Source organism: Sus scrofa, chromosome 9 (genome assembly GCF_000003025.6).
Source record: "Sus scrofa isolate TJ Tabasco breed Duroc chromosome 9, Sscrofa11.1, whole genome shotgun sequence".
In the NCBI taxonomy this organism is placed as follows: domain Eukaryota; kingdom Metazoa; phylum Chordata; class Mammalia; order Artiodactyla; family Suidae; genus Sus; species Sus scrofa.
In genome coordinates, this window is record NC_010451.4 from 77342297 (window position 1) to 77358785 (window position 16489).

The following is a 16489-nucleotide window of genomic DNA, read 5'->3' on the forward strand; positions in this document are numbered from 1 at the left end:
ATCTACAGACATGGGAGGATGGGTAGCGGGGTGAAAAACGGAAGCGGGAGGTGAGATAAGTACAGATCCCACGCAGGCTTGAAAGACTGCCCGGGAGACCCTTCCTCCTGGAAAAAGACGCAGCGACTGCCAGAGGACTCGCGACTGCACCCAGGCCACGTGCACCTCCAGGCCGCCCGCTGCAGGATCCCCGAACTGTGATATTTCCGCAAGCTTGACAATATAAGATATAGTGAAATTTACGCTGGCCAGCTTAAGCTGCTGCTGCTGCCTTCTCTCCGGAGTGGCCAGGTCTCCGCTCTGCGAGTCACGCGACCCCTCCCTCCCGGCCCGCAAAAGAGATTTTCCCTCCCCAGCTGCTCCCAGGTGCGCAACAATCGGCCCCGCCCCCACCCACCCCAGCTTTGCCCCGCAAGAGCTGCAGCATCCGAGGTCGCCAGGATCTGCGTCTGCCCACCAGTCGGGAGAGCCAGGCTACAGCGCATCCTCCTCCCGGTCCCGAGTGGTGGGGGATGGGGGGCCACGGAGGGAGGGTAACGCAACTAGGGGAGGCCGGGCTTACCTGGGCTCCAATGGGGCAGGTGAGCGGGAGACGGCGGGGCTGGGGCCTGCGGGCTGGCGTGGAAGGTGCAGCCTCCTCGTACCTCTCACTTTATAGCTGCCTAGCTCCTGTAATGCGTGCGGGAAGTTTCATCATGTCTGCGAGAACCAACCAGAGCGCAGGGGCGTGGCCTGCAGGGCGTGAAGACGCCGGCCTGGAGCAGGACAGGATGTTGGAGCAAGCAGGGCGGAGGAAATGCTCGGTTTCCAGCTTCTTAAAGTGTTAGTGCACCTGCTAACGGATAGGCTCAGAGGTCTGGCCAGGTGCTACACTGATACCTGGGATTACCTCACCTGCTGTTCTGACAATTCATTAATCTTCTGCACTTGGTTTGCTCTTAGAGTGATCATCACCAATTGATTGCAGTACCCTCTCCTCAGCAGGTCTCCATGTCCTTAATTGCCAGGTCTCTAGAAGTACTTTATTTCCTACTTACTATGAAGAGAACATCTGATACATTGCTGTGGATGTGCATGTATTTGTCAAATTAATAAACAGTGGAGGCAGATGCGAATCTCTGGAAGGGGCTCCACTTTTTATTAAATGCATATTAGATTTCATTATGTTCTTCTGCCTTGGCCAGAGATAAATTTCTCCTTCCTCTGAACATACAACTCAGTGTATTTGTATTTTCTGATGTGGTTGTATTGGTGCTCAACCAGATGGTCACCTTGTTGACTGTGTCGATTTTTTCACCTTTTGAATCCTGCTATCTGGCTGAAGTGATGAGATTCTGGTGTCATTTTTATTATTTCCATTACTGGAGTTACAATAAAGTTTTAGCAATGCACTTAACCAAATAAGTCATATTTTCTGTGAGTTTTCATTCATTTCACTTTTAGGAAGAAATATCTCTTTGGGGTTGGGGAGCAAGTGAGGGGTGGGGCAAGCTTGGGAGCCATGAGGAGTTCCATCCACATATCTCCTAGATTCTCTTCATCCATTTCCAGACCACAGGGTGTTGTTCTGATGTATCCTGATGGGAGGCGGGTAATGGGGATATGAACTTTCTGGGTGACTGAGGTTCTCCAAATTACCAGAGTGCTTTGAGGTCTGGAAGAGAGAGAGGTAGAGAGGTACAGCGAGGATGCTCCGATGTCCTCCCCCAAAGTGCCTCCTCCCTGCTCCCGGCCCCGCCCCTGTTTGTCTGGCATGTCTGGCAGACTGGACATTACTTCATTCCTGAAAGGGCTTGCTGCTGCCAGGAGGAGTCCACCTTAGACAAGGCTGGGAGGAAGGGGAGCAGACACAAAGAAGGCAGGATAATGGAAGGAAAGTATTCAAGCTGTATCTGTGAACCAGGCAGTAAGAAAGAAATGACTCAATAAAAACAAGCAAACGAATAAACCAAAACATTGACTGGCTCTCTATTTCACAGGGTGGGAGAAGGAACCTCAAGCCTGGCTATTTGAAGGTTGCCTAGTAGGCTGGTATGTAAGAGATGATGCTTCTATATTTGTTTGCATTTTTTTTAGGGATATAATCACTACTTGTTATTACCATCCTCTTTTGCATTTTATTTCACCCTCACCCTTTATTTGTAAACTCTAACTTCTCAGAGATCAACTCAAATACTACCTGAGAGACTTCTTACTTGTTGAGTTACTGAATGGTGAGTTGGAGCAGAGTAAGTGAGAAGTAGAATGTTCACAGCTCGTTAAAATAGATATGATGATGCTTTCTTTGTGGTCTTCAGGAAAATGAATCCTTCCTTCTTGTGGCTCCCACTTCACTTACAGCTGAAGTTCCAGCCTTACAATATTGGTAACTGAGTTCACAGATGAGTCTCTTACCTAGCTGTGAGTTCCTAACAGTCCCATCAAAATGTGTTAACAACCCTTACTTTTACACTGCAAGTAAGATTTCCCCCCATTTAAAGATAATTGAGAATCAGAGACAGGACAGGACTTACAATTACACAGTTATGTATCCAGGATTTGAACCCAAAGGGACCTGAACCCAGACTCCAGTCTCCACCACCTCACATGGCCTCTTGCTTAGAAGACTGATCTATATAACAGGATTGTCCTTTTTAGTTCAGGGCACAACTGAGATCCAGGTTGTCCTGTATTAAGATATAGCATATTCCTAAGTATAATCTTTTTTCCCAGACTTCACTTGTATTTTTTTTTATTGGAAGCTAGAAATGAACCAGAGGCACTTTTTAATTGTTTTAATTGAGCTGTTAAAAATGTAAAGTTCAGGAGTTCCCATGGCTCAGTGGTAACGAATCTGACTAGCATCCATGACGATGTGAGTTTGATCCCCGGCCCTGCTCAGTGGGTTAAGGATCCGGTGTTGTGATGAGCTGTGGTGTAGGTCACAAAGAAGTCTCAGATTCTGTGTGGCTGTGGCTGTGGCTGGCAGCTGCAGCTTCAGTTAGACCCCTAGCCCAAGAACTTCCACATGCCATGGGTGCAGCCCTAAAAAGCAAAAATAAATAAATAAATAAATAAATAAATAAATGTTCATCCTGTTCCTCTTTTGAAAAGACCCTGGTGTCAGTATCCCCTTCTTCCCCCATCCCCACTTACCCACCCCCCTCTGTTGCTCATACTTTACCAAAGCTTGTTATGTAAAATTAACATGCCCTATCTGCAGGGTCCACAGTCAGAGAATAGCTCTAGCTGAAAATATTAGTTAAAACAAGAGTTTCACATGAAAATAATCTAATCGGTATATAGTTATAAATAAGAATATCTTTTTTAATGTCAAACATGGAGCACTCTCACATGACAATAGTTGTACATTAGTCTCCCACTGATTGAGAAGCATAAGTTATAAGCCACTTAAAATTTAGTAAAGATTTTGAAACTTGTTTTGTTTTCTTCAGCATAAGAGCATCCACATATAGCTTGAAATACAATTCTTCACATATGTTCACAATGCCTTTGATAGGCAAGATGGGTTAGGGCCACTCAATTATGAAGTGATAGTGTAAGTAGAATGGAAATGACAGTGGAGGTGATAAGGACCACAAGAGGTTTCTAAGGGATTGGAATGATCAAATCAATTTTTTTAAGAACTAACCTCAACAACTGTGGGAACCAACTGCAGTGAGGAGGCCTGGGAAGAAGGTCAATTAGAAAGCAGAATAGAATGCAAGCAGCTCTGGGATGCAGAGAGGAAGAGCCATAGAGACAGTGGGTATGAGGGTGAGGTAGAGGGAAAACCCAGAACAGTCTAAACTTGAGGAAGAGATTGAAAGAGAAACCATGAGGGGGAGGTATTAGAACAGGGACGTCTGCAGGCTGGGAAGCGGTTGGAATGAGGGGCAATATTGTGTTTAGTTTAGTACCTATTAAGATAGCAATGCCTAGCTAATCCATGAGGCAGTTGGATGGATGTATAAAACTAAGACTAAAACTAAAGAGATCTGAGTTAGAGTTTTAGACAACAGTAAATCATAGTGGTTACATTAACAGTTTTGGAGTCAGATAGACAATGCATTCAATCAAAGCTCTGCTCTTTCCTAACTTTATGGGACTGGGCAAGATGTAGAGCCTTACTGAACATAACTCCTCCATTTGAAAATGAGGATAGTAATACTCAGAGGAGTTTTTGGTGTACATGCAATAAAACAAGGCATATAGAGAAGTTAGCAAAGTGCCTGGCACATAATAGTAAATGTTAGATGCCATTATTATTACATAGTTTATTGAACCATGACTAGAGGTCATGAAACCAAAGGATTGGAACTGATAACCCTAGGAGTACATGAGAGAGAATTATCAAAGACGCCTTGGAGACACCAACTCTGGACAGGCAGGTAGAGCAGGATCATGGCCTGGAAGCCCATGGAAGAGTTTCAACAAGTTAGGGGGATGGATCAGAATCATCATACTAAGGGACAGAAACTTAACCATTAAATCTCTTAATGAGGATGTCCTTGTTGACTGGAACAAATAGTACTTTGAAGAAAGAAAGGGTAGAAGTAGTACATGGAGACAGCATTTAGGCTTCCTAGAAATCTGAAGGCTTAAGTACTATATATATATAGTATTACTATGTGTGTGTGTGTGTGTGTGTGTGTGTGTGTGATTTGAAGAAAAAATACACTCTAGCTTAAAACCAAGAAGGGGCTAATTAGTAGTATTGACATAGCTGAAGTGATTCTCTCCAGGAACTTTCTCCTCAGTATGTGATCATAGTATTATTTCTCCTATCTTAAAAACAACAAATTAATAACTCTGTAACTCTGCTTCTTCCTCTGTCTACTACTCCATCTCTCTTTAAACTTTATAGCAAAACTCTTTGAATGGTTAATAGAAGCTCCCCATTTCCAATTTTCTTCTACATTCACTCCAAAAGAACTTCTCTCCCACATTCCACCAAAATTTCTAATGTCAGAGTTACCAGTAACCCTCATATTATAAAACTCAATGGTAATTGCTCAGTCCTCGCCTTAGCTGATCTCTTAACACCATTTGATAATTAATCACACTCTGCCCTTTAAATACTTGGCTTTCAGGTTTTATATTCTCTTAATTTTCCTCTTTTATTACTAGCTACTCTGTTTCCTTTGTTGGTTCCATATCATTATCTTGATCTCTTAATATTGGAGAGCCCTACAGTTCACTCCTTTGTGATTATAATTATGATGATGATTATTTTAACCTATATTTATTATTCACTCAGAAATCTAATCTGGCATTATGACCGTACACAACTTTACATGTTTATGACTTCCGAATTTATATCACAAGCCTAGATCTTTCCAGAAATTCCAGAATACTATATCCACTTTCATTTCAGCATTTCCATTTGAAATTCTTTTAAAAACTATAAATTTTTGAAACATATACTAACTAAATTAATGCTTTCGAGTTGGAGTCCTTCCTAAAATAAAAATTAAACTATTCACATGAGAGTAGTTGTAATTGGGTGTCTAGTGATAGCAAAATTTATAATGAAACAACCTACTTTAGTCACACTTTAAGTTTAAATTTCACTCATCATTATATTCACTTGAAAATCATTTTTATATATGTTTCAATTACATTATTTTCATCTGGAGATAAGTAGGCAACAGCACCCACATTCACCAATCCTTGCTATCTAATTCCCAAACCATCCAGGACCCATGCTCCACAAATTGAAAAACATAACTGTATTACCAGTTAATTATATGCATATCCAAATGTGTATGCCTTCAAGGTAGAGCCCACTATTTAAATTTTATATAGGTTGACATTTAGCCTAGATGACTGGTCCTGTTTCTCTTCATTTAAGCACACTACTTACAGGGATTCTCTTTTCAATCATTACAATTCAGAATGAAGAAAACAAATATCCTCATGTTAGCCCTCTAGCCCTCAGTCTTCTCTCTTCCTAAAGGTACCACATGCATCTGTTCACATCCTAAACACAGTTCAAAGGTTAAATAGAAGACAATAAAATTTGAGAATTCCAAATACATCATTAAATGGCCATGATGTTTTGCTTTGTGATATTTTGACTAGATATTAAAACTCATTTTTCTCTTTGTGTAAAACAATAAAAGAACAATTAACATGGTCCTAAAAGACACTTAGAAAAATTAAAATGGCAGTAAGATGTAGGATGGAACTGTAGTGAAAAGAGACTAAAAGAAAGGAGACTAATTGGGAGGTAACAGATGATGGAAGCAGTAGTAGGGATGTCCAGACATTTCCAAGGTAAATTCTCTAGGACTTGGAGCAAAGAGGATAAGGAGAATGAAGGAGCAAAAGGGTTCTAGGATGACTCTAAAATCTCTATCTTTGTGTGAAGGATGATATATAAACCAAATGTGAAATAAAAGAAGAGGATATTTGAGAGAATGTAGGTTCAGTTTTGTCCATATTAAATTCAAAGCTTCTGGGAGGCATCTAGTTGATGACTAATAGAAGTTGAACATAAGGATCAAGCTCATCAATGTATCAATAGCATGCATTAAAACCATCTACCAAGATTTTTATTCACCAACAATGAACAGGGACAAAGGGCACCTCTATTTAAAATGATCTTATCTCAAGTTCCCCAAAGCTTCAAGCCCTGGCCTCAGGTTCAAGGCACAAACTGGGTTGGTAATATATTGAGTAACACATGATAAAACAATAGTTTGCTGCCATATCTAGGACAAAATCCCAAATCTTTCAAGCTGTGATTTGAACAAGGAATGCAACTTTTTTGAGCAAAACAAAAAATTTCTTTTTTGAGGAATACTATTCGGAGCCTTTCAAGGTTGTTATAAAAATTGAGATTCTTAAAATAAAGAGAAATAAAAACATTACCCAACACATAACTGCTCAATAAATGGTACATTTTGAAAGTCATACGAGTATTTGGAGAATGGAATTAATCAACCTGAAAGGGTAAAAGACTTGGGGATTAAAGACCAGGCCTTGGAAATGCCAACATTTTAGGAGTAAGAAGAGAATGATCAAGAAAATGCACTATCAAATATCAGCAAGAGGCCAGAGAAGATGTCCCACAAACTAGGAGCAATAGAGAAAATTACTTCAATAGTCATGGGATAGGCCAATAGCTTCAATATCAGAAGTAAGGAATACTGAAATTAGAATTGTATCATTGAAAATGAGGAATTCATTGGGGACTCAAGAATAATTTTGATAGAATTGTGAATCTAGTGAGCCTCTTGCCTATATCCTTAGGAATGGCACCTGAGGTTGATGTCTAAAGAGCTTGTGACCAGACATTTGTTTTATTTTATTTTTTATGATTTTTATTCTTTCCATTATAGTTGATTTACAGTATTCCATCAATTTCTACTGTAAGCAAAGAACATACATTCTTTTTCTCACATTATCCTCCATCATGCTCCATCACAAGTGACTAGATATAGCTCTCTGTGCTATACAGCAGGATCTCATTGCTTATCCACTCCAAATGCAATAGTTTGCATCTATTAACCCCAGACTCCCAGTCCATCCCACTCCCTCCCCCTCTGCCTTGGCAACCACAAGTCTATTCTCCAAGTCCATGAGTTTCTTTTCTGTAAAAGGTTCATTTGTGCCATATATTAGATTTCAGCTATGTGATATCATATGGTATTTGACTTTCTCTTTCTGACTTTTTCACTTAGTGTGAGAGCCTCTAGTTCCATCCTTGTTGCTGTAAATGGCATTATTTTGTTATTTTTGAGGCTGAGTAGTAGGTATAATGGATATATATACCTAATCTTCTTAATCCATTCATCTGCTAATGGGCATTTAGGTTGTTTCCTTGTCTTGACTATTGTGAATAGTGCTGCAATGAACATACTGGTACCAGTATATTTTTCAAGGAAAATTTTATCCTGATATATGCACAAGAATGGGATTGCTAGGTCATATGGTAGTTCTATATTTAGTTTTCTGAGGTACCTCCATACTCTTTTCCACAGTGATTGTACCAATTTACATTTCCACCAGCAGTGTAGGAGGGTACCCTTTTCTCCACGCCCTCTCCAGCATTTGTTATTTGTGGACTTGTTAATCGTGGCCATTCTGACAGGTTTGAGGTGGTACCTCATAGTAGCTTTGATTTGCATTCTCTAATAGTTATGTTGAGCATTTTTTCATTTGCCTATTGGCCATCTGTATATCTTCTTTGGAGAAATGTCTATTCAGATCTTTTGCTCATTTTTCAATTGGGTTGTTGTTTTGTTTTTGTTTTTGTTTTGCCATTGAGTTGTATAAGTTGTTTCCGTATTCAGGTGATTAAGCCCTTGTCAGTTGCATCATTTGAAACTATTTTCTCCATTCTGTAGGTTGCCTTTTAAAAAAAAAAAATATTTTCTTTTGCTGTGCAAAAGCTTGTCAGTTTGATTAGGTCCCATTGGTTTATTTTTACTTTTATTTCTGTTGCCTTGGGAGACCAACCTAAGAAAATATTTGTAAGGTTGATGTCAGAGAATGTTTTGCCTATGTTCTCCTCTAGATTTTGATGGTGTCTTGTCTTATATTTAAGTCATTACGACATTTTGAGTTTATTTTTATGCATGGTGTGAGGGTGTGTTCCAGTTTCATTGATTTATGTGCAGCTGTCCAGTTTTACCAGCACCACTTGCTGATGGTCATGTGCCACATTAACAAGGGAAAAGTCAAAAACTGCATGATCAATAGATGCATAAAAAGCATTTGATAAAGTCCAACATACATTTATGATAAAAACTATAACCAAAGTGCATATAGAAGGAACATACCTTAACATAATAAAACTATTTATGAAAAACCCACAGAAAATATAATACACAATGGAAAAAAGCTAAAATCTAGAACAAGACAAGAATGCCCACTCTTACCACTTTTATTCAACATAGTATTGGAAGTCCTAGCCACAGCAATCAGACAAAAAGAAATAAAAGGTATCCAAATTGGAAGAGAAGAGGTAAAATTGTAATTATATACAGATGAAATGAGACTATGTACAGAAAACACTAAGGACTCCACACAAAAACTACTCTAATTGATCAACAAATTCAGCAAAGTAGAAGGATACAAGATTAATATTCAGAAATCAGTTGCATTTCTTTTTTTTTTTTGGTCTTTGCCATTTCTTGGGCCGCTCCCAGGGCATATGGAGGTTCCCAGGCTAGGGGTGGAATCGGAGCTGTAGCTGCCAGCCTATGCCAGAGCCACAGCAATGCGGGATCCGAGCCGCATCTGAGACCTACACCACAGCTCACGGCAACACTGGATCGTTAACCCACTGAGCAAGGGCAGGGACCGAACCCGCAACCTCATGGTTCCTAGTCGGATGCGTTAACCACTGCGCCACGACGGGAACTCCTCAGTTGCATTTCTGTATACTAACAATGAAATATTAGAGAATGAATATAAAAATATAATATCTTTTAAAATCACACCCCCCAAAAATTAAATACCTAGGAATAAACCTGACCTAGGAGGTGAAAGATTTATATGCTGAGAACTATAAAACATTAATCAAGGAAATTAAAGAAGATATAAAGAAATGGAAAGATATACCATGCTCCTGTGTTAGAAGAATTAGAATCATAAAAATGGCCATACTACCCAAAGCAATCTACAAATTCAATGCAATCCCTATCAAATTACCCATGACATTTTTCACAGACAATCCAAAAATTTATATGGAATCATTATAGATCCAGAATTTCCAAAGCGATACTGAGGAACAAAAACCAAGCAGGAGGCATAACTCTCCCAGACTTCAGGCAATATTACAGAACTACAGTAATCAAGACAGTGTGTGGTACTGGTAGCAAAACAGACATACAGACCAATGGAAGAGAACAGAGAACCCAAAAATAAACCCAGATACCTATGGTCAATTAATCTTTGACAAAGAAGGCAAGAATACAAAATGGGGAAAAGACAATCCTTTCTGGCATTTGTTTTATTTTCTGACTGTTTGATGTCTTCTCTAAGGACCACCATACTTTATCTCTGAAATGTTGCTTTTGTCTTGGATGGGCCTTTCATACAAGTTGGGGGTCAGAGCACCTAAAGGGGCAGAGAACTTAACTTTATCAAGCTCATAGAAAAGACTGGAATACACTATTTTATACCTTCTTGTACACATGACAGAATATGGCTTAAGGATAGCTTTCATTAAAACCTAGCTCAAGATTTTTCAGCAACTGTAATTCTCTATCAAGAATTAACAATTCATTAGGGTAGTCTTCAGCTTTTGCCTGCTGTGTACTCCCTCCATTTTCTGTGGTGCAGTTTCATCAAGCAACAAAGTCTGATTACAAATCCTGAGCATGAGTTGCACTTTACACAATAGTTTGGTGTAGTTTTTTGGGGATGTGATACAACAAAGACCTTGGGAATGGCCAAGGTGAAGTACAGAGAGCAGAAACATGTGAGTTCAGGGTAGGATTCCTCAGTGCCTTACTGTAAGCTCTTTACTCAGTCCCCTCTTCATGCAGCTTTGGCAGTACCATGGGTAAACTCTGTCCACGAATTGTTTTCTGTTCAAAAAAACTTTGTTCTGGGGGGAGGATTATAAACTGAATCCGAATGTCTAGCTACTCTTCCCGCTTTTTATGTCTTTCCTATGTGATCCCTTCAAAATGGATGTCTTGTTTATTTGTGCTTTACCTGGCTCAATTTTCTCAGTCCAAGAAGGACTGAGACTAAGAAGGCTGTCCCACCCTTGCCAGTTCCATGTAAAATCATCATTGTCTTTGGGCTCTAGCAGCAATTCTCAAAATAGTCTTCAAAGAGATTCTTTCAGTAGGTCCATGAGATCAAAACTATTTTCTTAATAACACTAAGAGGTCATCTGACTCTTTCACTCATGAATATACAGAATATGAAACATTTATTGATATAGTTTCAGACTCCACATTGCAACTAACATTTAAGAAACTACCACTGGTCAGGTTTAGCGTAGTAACAAAGAAGAATATCTACAATTATCTCAAAGTCTGCTAAAATACTCTTCCCTTTTCCAACTACACATCTACATGAGGCTGTACTTATTCCAAACACCTTATCACAACAGAATGGAAAGAGAAGCAGGTATGAGAATCCAACCCAGATATGAAAATCTAACCCAATCTTCTAACCCAGATATGAGAGAGATTTGCAAAATACATAAACAGTGTCACTCTTTCACTAATTTTTTGGAGGGGAAAATAAAATTATTTCTTATACAAATTATTATTTTGTTAATATATATAAGTTTTATGTTATTTTTAATGGGTTAAGGAATAAATATTTAAAATTTTCTCAGTTCTAATTTCTTATACTATAAATATTGATAGATACCTACATAAACAAATGCTCTCTGGGCTCCTCAATAATTTTCTAAATGTAGAGGAGACCTAAGATTTTTTTTAAAATGATTTAAAAATCATTGATCTATAGAATTTTTTCTTTTTAAATAGAGCTATAATGTCCAGAATAGAGAAACAGAAACAATATTAATGGTTGCCTGTAACTGATGGTGATGGGGGAGGAAGGTAGAAGAAGTGGTGGTTAGGAGGTAGTGCCTAAAGGGCATGGCATTTCTTTCTGAGGTAATGAAAACGCTCTAAAATTGGCTGTGATGATGGTTGTACAACTCTATGAATATTCTAAATACCATTGAATTGTGTATCTAAATTTGTGTATTTTATGGCATATGGATTATATTCCAATAATCCTGTTACCAAAAAAAAAATATATGTAACACTAGGTATGATGTAAAATACAGCTTTTCTTTCATGACTCCTGCAATCATGATAGTCTCTCCTTCCTCCCCTCTCAAAAGTCTAAAAACATGTGGCATCTTTGCCTTATAGGGCAGAGAGAACACACTCTGCAGCATCCCCATCAGACTGAGTGAAGACCTCAAGGCAATCTCTAAGGTCTTACGGAGACTCAGGACAAATTACATTAGGATTCAAGTATCTACTAACAAACCACCCAGCCAATGCCTCTGTGAAAGGACCTTCCCTCTCTGCTTCTAATCACACCTCCTATGTCAAGTATCTCTGCATAGTCACCATCATAGCCCTAGAAGGATTCATAACTATATAGTTACATGTGTGTGGATTACCATCTACAAAGGGGGAAATTTGATCATGAAGAAAAGCAGCTTTCAAAATAAACAGAACTTCTTGCCATACATCCTAAAGATAAGATCTCTAGGTTTCCTCAGTCTACTGCTCTCCGGAACAAACATCTGTGACTCCTTCATAGTGTGTTTATGTTTTACTCCCCTGGACAAATACTGTGATGGTTTTTAAATCTTAAATGTCTTATTGGATAAATAGCATAACTTCTTTTAATTGTAGGTAGTTCCTTTTAACTATCCCTCTTCAAGTTCATCAACTTGGGACCATAAGCTCTGCCTTCCACCAATCTCCTCTGTTCCCCAACCCTGTATATCTCAAAATCCAGTTGTGTCACAAGGACCAGAATGTCCACTGACAGTTGTATATGTTATGACAGACCAGAGACTTAAGCTAGAAAGGAAAGGACATGAAATATAATCAGGTGAGTTGATAGGAAGAATACAGAAGGGTGGGAGCTAATGCAGTCTCAATTAAGTGGCTGAATTGAGGTTGCACGTGAGCAGGTGCTTGTCACATTATAATCATCATAGATTTGTAGAGATTTATATGAATTTGTATAGGTTTATGTATGTAAAATGGTAACAGTTTTCTGGCATATGGCAATTCATTAGGTTACCATGAAGTATCGAGGAAAGGGAGAAAGAAGGAGGCTCCGTCTACCCTCAGATGCCCTGAGCCTTCCCTCTGCTCCTCCCACTCACACTTGTCTTGATATTCATTTCTGGGAACACTGCCTCATTTCTGCAAGGATGGATCAGGTCTCCAAATGGGAAGGGCCTCTGGTGTAGTTGTCAGGCCAACCCTACTCTAAACCATAGACTGAGAAGGAAAGAAGTCTGGGGAAGAAAGAGAAAGTTGGGAAGGGGGGTAAGGGGAGGGAAGAAAAGCCTGTAGCTATATCTTTGAACCAAACTGTGAGAATGCAATTACAAATCAGAATAATCAAATACAGGGTGGATCTGGATCTTGTTCCCAAAGATCTTGTTCTGCTGCATCTGCTTCTTGGAGATTTGTTTGTTTGTTGCTCTATAAAGCAGGAAGCCTCTGCATTTGTTTTCATCTCTTTTGGGAGGAATTATAAATTTTTGTTGTTATTCCACTTCCAGTCTTAGACCTCCCATGACTTAACTATATATTGTTTGACTCATTTCTCTTCTTTTTCTTAGATGGCATCAAAAACAATACCTGAAAAACATTTTGCTCCAGATGTATTTGTTGAATTAATAATGAGTAAGATAATTTGGAACCATTCTTCAGCAGGTTTCCTAAAGACTTCTTTTTGATCCTCAGACAAATCCTTCCTTCCTCTGTGTACCCCAAACCAAAAGAATTTTAAAATTCTGAATTAAAACCTCTGGGTGAGGTTCAGGCATAGGATAAGTCTGAAGACCTCCCCCAGGTGATGCTGGTGTGCAGCCAGTGTTCTGAAGTCCTAGGAGCCATTTCAGATAAAGAAGATATTTTTATTCATCATTGTACCCAGTGGTACCCGCCCCAATGTCCCAAATTAAAAAGATCCTCACTTACTTGTTCCATTCGATCCATTGAATATTTCATTAACATTTTATTGAAGATCAGTTTTCCATTACTAGGGATGAAAAATACTAGACTAGAAGGAAACACTTCAGTCTAGTTCCAATTAAAAAACAACCTTATGATGCAGTCAGTAGATCAATAGATCAGTAGATCAGGGCCTCTTGGTATTTTCACATTTGTGAAGGAATGGGCTAGACTAAATAACAGTTAAGATTTCTCTAAACTTAGAGCTTTAAGCACTAAGTGGACGTGAGCTATGTGGGCAGATGGTATCATAGAAAGAGAAAGCAATATTTACTAATCTTTTCAAGTACAATACTATCTCATTTGAACTCCCGATAAACTTTCAAAATAGGTTTTGTTCCTATTTTGGATAAGGAAACCAAGGTGTACTATTTGGTGATTTCATATACAAGTTTTAATCTAAATTAGTCTAACTCCAGAGCCCAGTCTCCTCTCTCACAACCCAGGGCCTCTATAAAAGGAGAATGCTCTGGTGATACTGCCAGAAAAACAGGTGGCTGCACTAGGAAGGCAAACAGTGCTTTCAATAGAGGACACAACTGAAGACCAAATTGCACTGGATACAATATTAAAATAAAATATCACTTTTTCCCATTTGATTTCATTCCCATCTCCATAGTGAAGCCTACCATAGAGGATGGATGCATTTAAAAGTTCTTTCTAATGAGCTATTGAAAATAAAAATTGGGATTTCCCATTGCGGCACAGCGGAAATGAACCTGACTAGGAACCATGAGGTTGCAGGTTCAATCCCTGGCCTCGCACAGTAATTAAGGATCTGGCATTGCTGTGAGCTGTGGTGCAGGTTTCAGACACAGCTCAGATCCTGCATTGCTGTGACTGTGCTGTAGGCCCTCAACTCTAACTCCGATTGACCCCCTAGCCAGGGAACCTCCGTATGCCGCAAGTGTGGCCCTAAAAGAAAAAAAAATGGAATAGAAAAATAAATTAAAATTAAAATCTTCCCTTCTTTGTAAAGATCCTAGAGTTAGTAACACATATACACCCAGGTCCACACCTATTCTTATTTAGCTATAGAGTCCACAACATTGGATTTAAATGGCTAATTTTGTTCTTTAAAATTACTAAATTCTACATGGAGACTAAACAACATGCTACTAAAAAACCAATGGGTCAATGAGGACATAAAAAAGGAAATTAAAAAATACCTCAAGACAAATGATAAAGAAGACAAAACCACTAAAATCTATGGGATGCAACAAAAGCAGTGCTCAGAGGGAAGTTCATAGCAATACAGGCTTTCCTCAAAAAAGAAGAAAAATCTCAAATCGACAACTTAACCTACCACCTAAATAAATTAGAGAAAGAAGAACAAACAAAACCTAAAGTCAGTAGAAGGAAGGAAATCATAAAGATCAAACAGGAAATCAATAAAATGGAGATTCAAAAAACAATAGAAAAAAATCAATAAAAACAAGAGCTGGTTCTTTGTAAAGGTAAACAATATTGACAAAATGTTGGCCAAACTCACCAAGAAGAGGAGAAAAAAAACCCCAAATAAATAAAATCAGAAATGAAAAAGGAGAAGTCACAACGGATATCACAAAAATACAAAAAATCATGAGAGAATACTATGAACAATTGTATGCCAACAAATTTGACAACCTAGAAGAAATGGACAACCTTCTATAGGCTTACAGCCTGCCAAAACTGAATCAAGAAGAAATAGATCAACTGAATAGACCCATCACTAGAAATGAAATTGAATACATCATAAAAACACTCCCTGCAAATAAACGTCCAGGACCAGATAGCTTCACAGGCAAATTCTACCAAACATACAATGAGGAACTTATAACCATCATCCTTAAACTTTTTCAAAAGGTTGAAGAAGGAATACTCCCAAAGACATTCTATGGTGCCACCATCACCCTCATTCCAAAACCAGACAAAGATACCACCAAAAAAAGAAAACTATAAGCCAAGATCTTTGATGAATATAGACACAAAAATTCTCAACAAAATTTTAGCCATCCAAATCCAACAACATTTAAAAAAGTTCATACACCGCAACCAGGAGGGATTCATCCCAGGTGCACAAGGATGGTTCAACATACCCAAATCAATCAATGTCATATACCGCATTAACAAAAGAAAAGTCAAAAACCACATGATCATCTCAATAGATGCAGAGAAAGCATTTGACAAAGTCCAACATCCATTCATGATAAAAAACTCTTACCAAAGTGGGTATAGAGGGAACATACCTTAACATAATCAAAGCCATTTAGGACAAACCCACAGCAAATGTAATACTCAACAGGGAAAAGCTGAAAGTCTTCCCACTAAAGTCTGGAAGAAGACAAGGATTTCCACTCTCACCACTGTTATTCAGCATAGTACTGGAAGTCTTAGCCACAGCAATCAGACAAACAAAAGATATAAAAAGCATCCAAATAGGAAGAGAAGAGGTAAAACTGTCACTGTATGCAGATGACATGATACTATATACAGAAAACCCTAAGGACTCAACCCAAAAACTACTCGAACTGATAAACAAATTCAGCAAAGTAGCAGGATATAAGATTAACATTCAGAAATCCATTGCATTTCTGTATACGAACAATGAAATATTAGAAAAGGAATACAAAAATACAATTCCTTTTAAAATTGCACCCCAAAAAATCAAATATCTGGGAATACACCTGATCAAGGAGCTGAAAGACCTATATGCTGAGAACTATAAAACATGAATCAACAAAATTAAAGATGTAAAGAAATGGAAAGATATTCCATGCTCATGGGTTGGAAGAATTAATATTGGAAAAATGGCCATACTACCCAAAGCGACC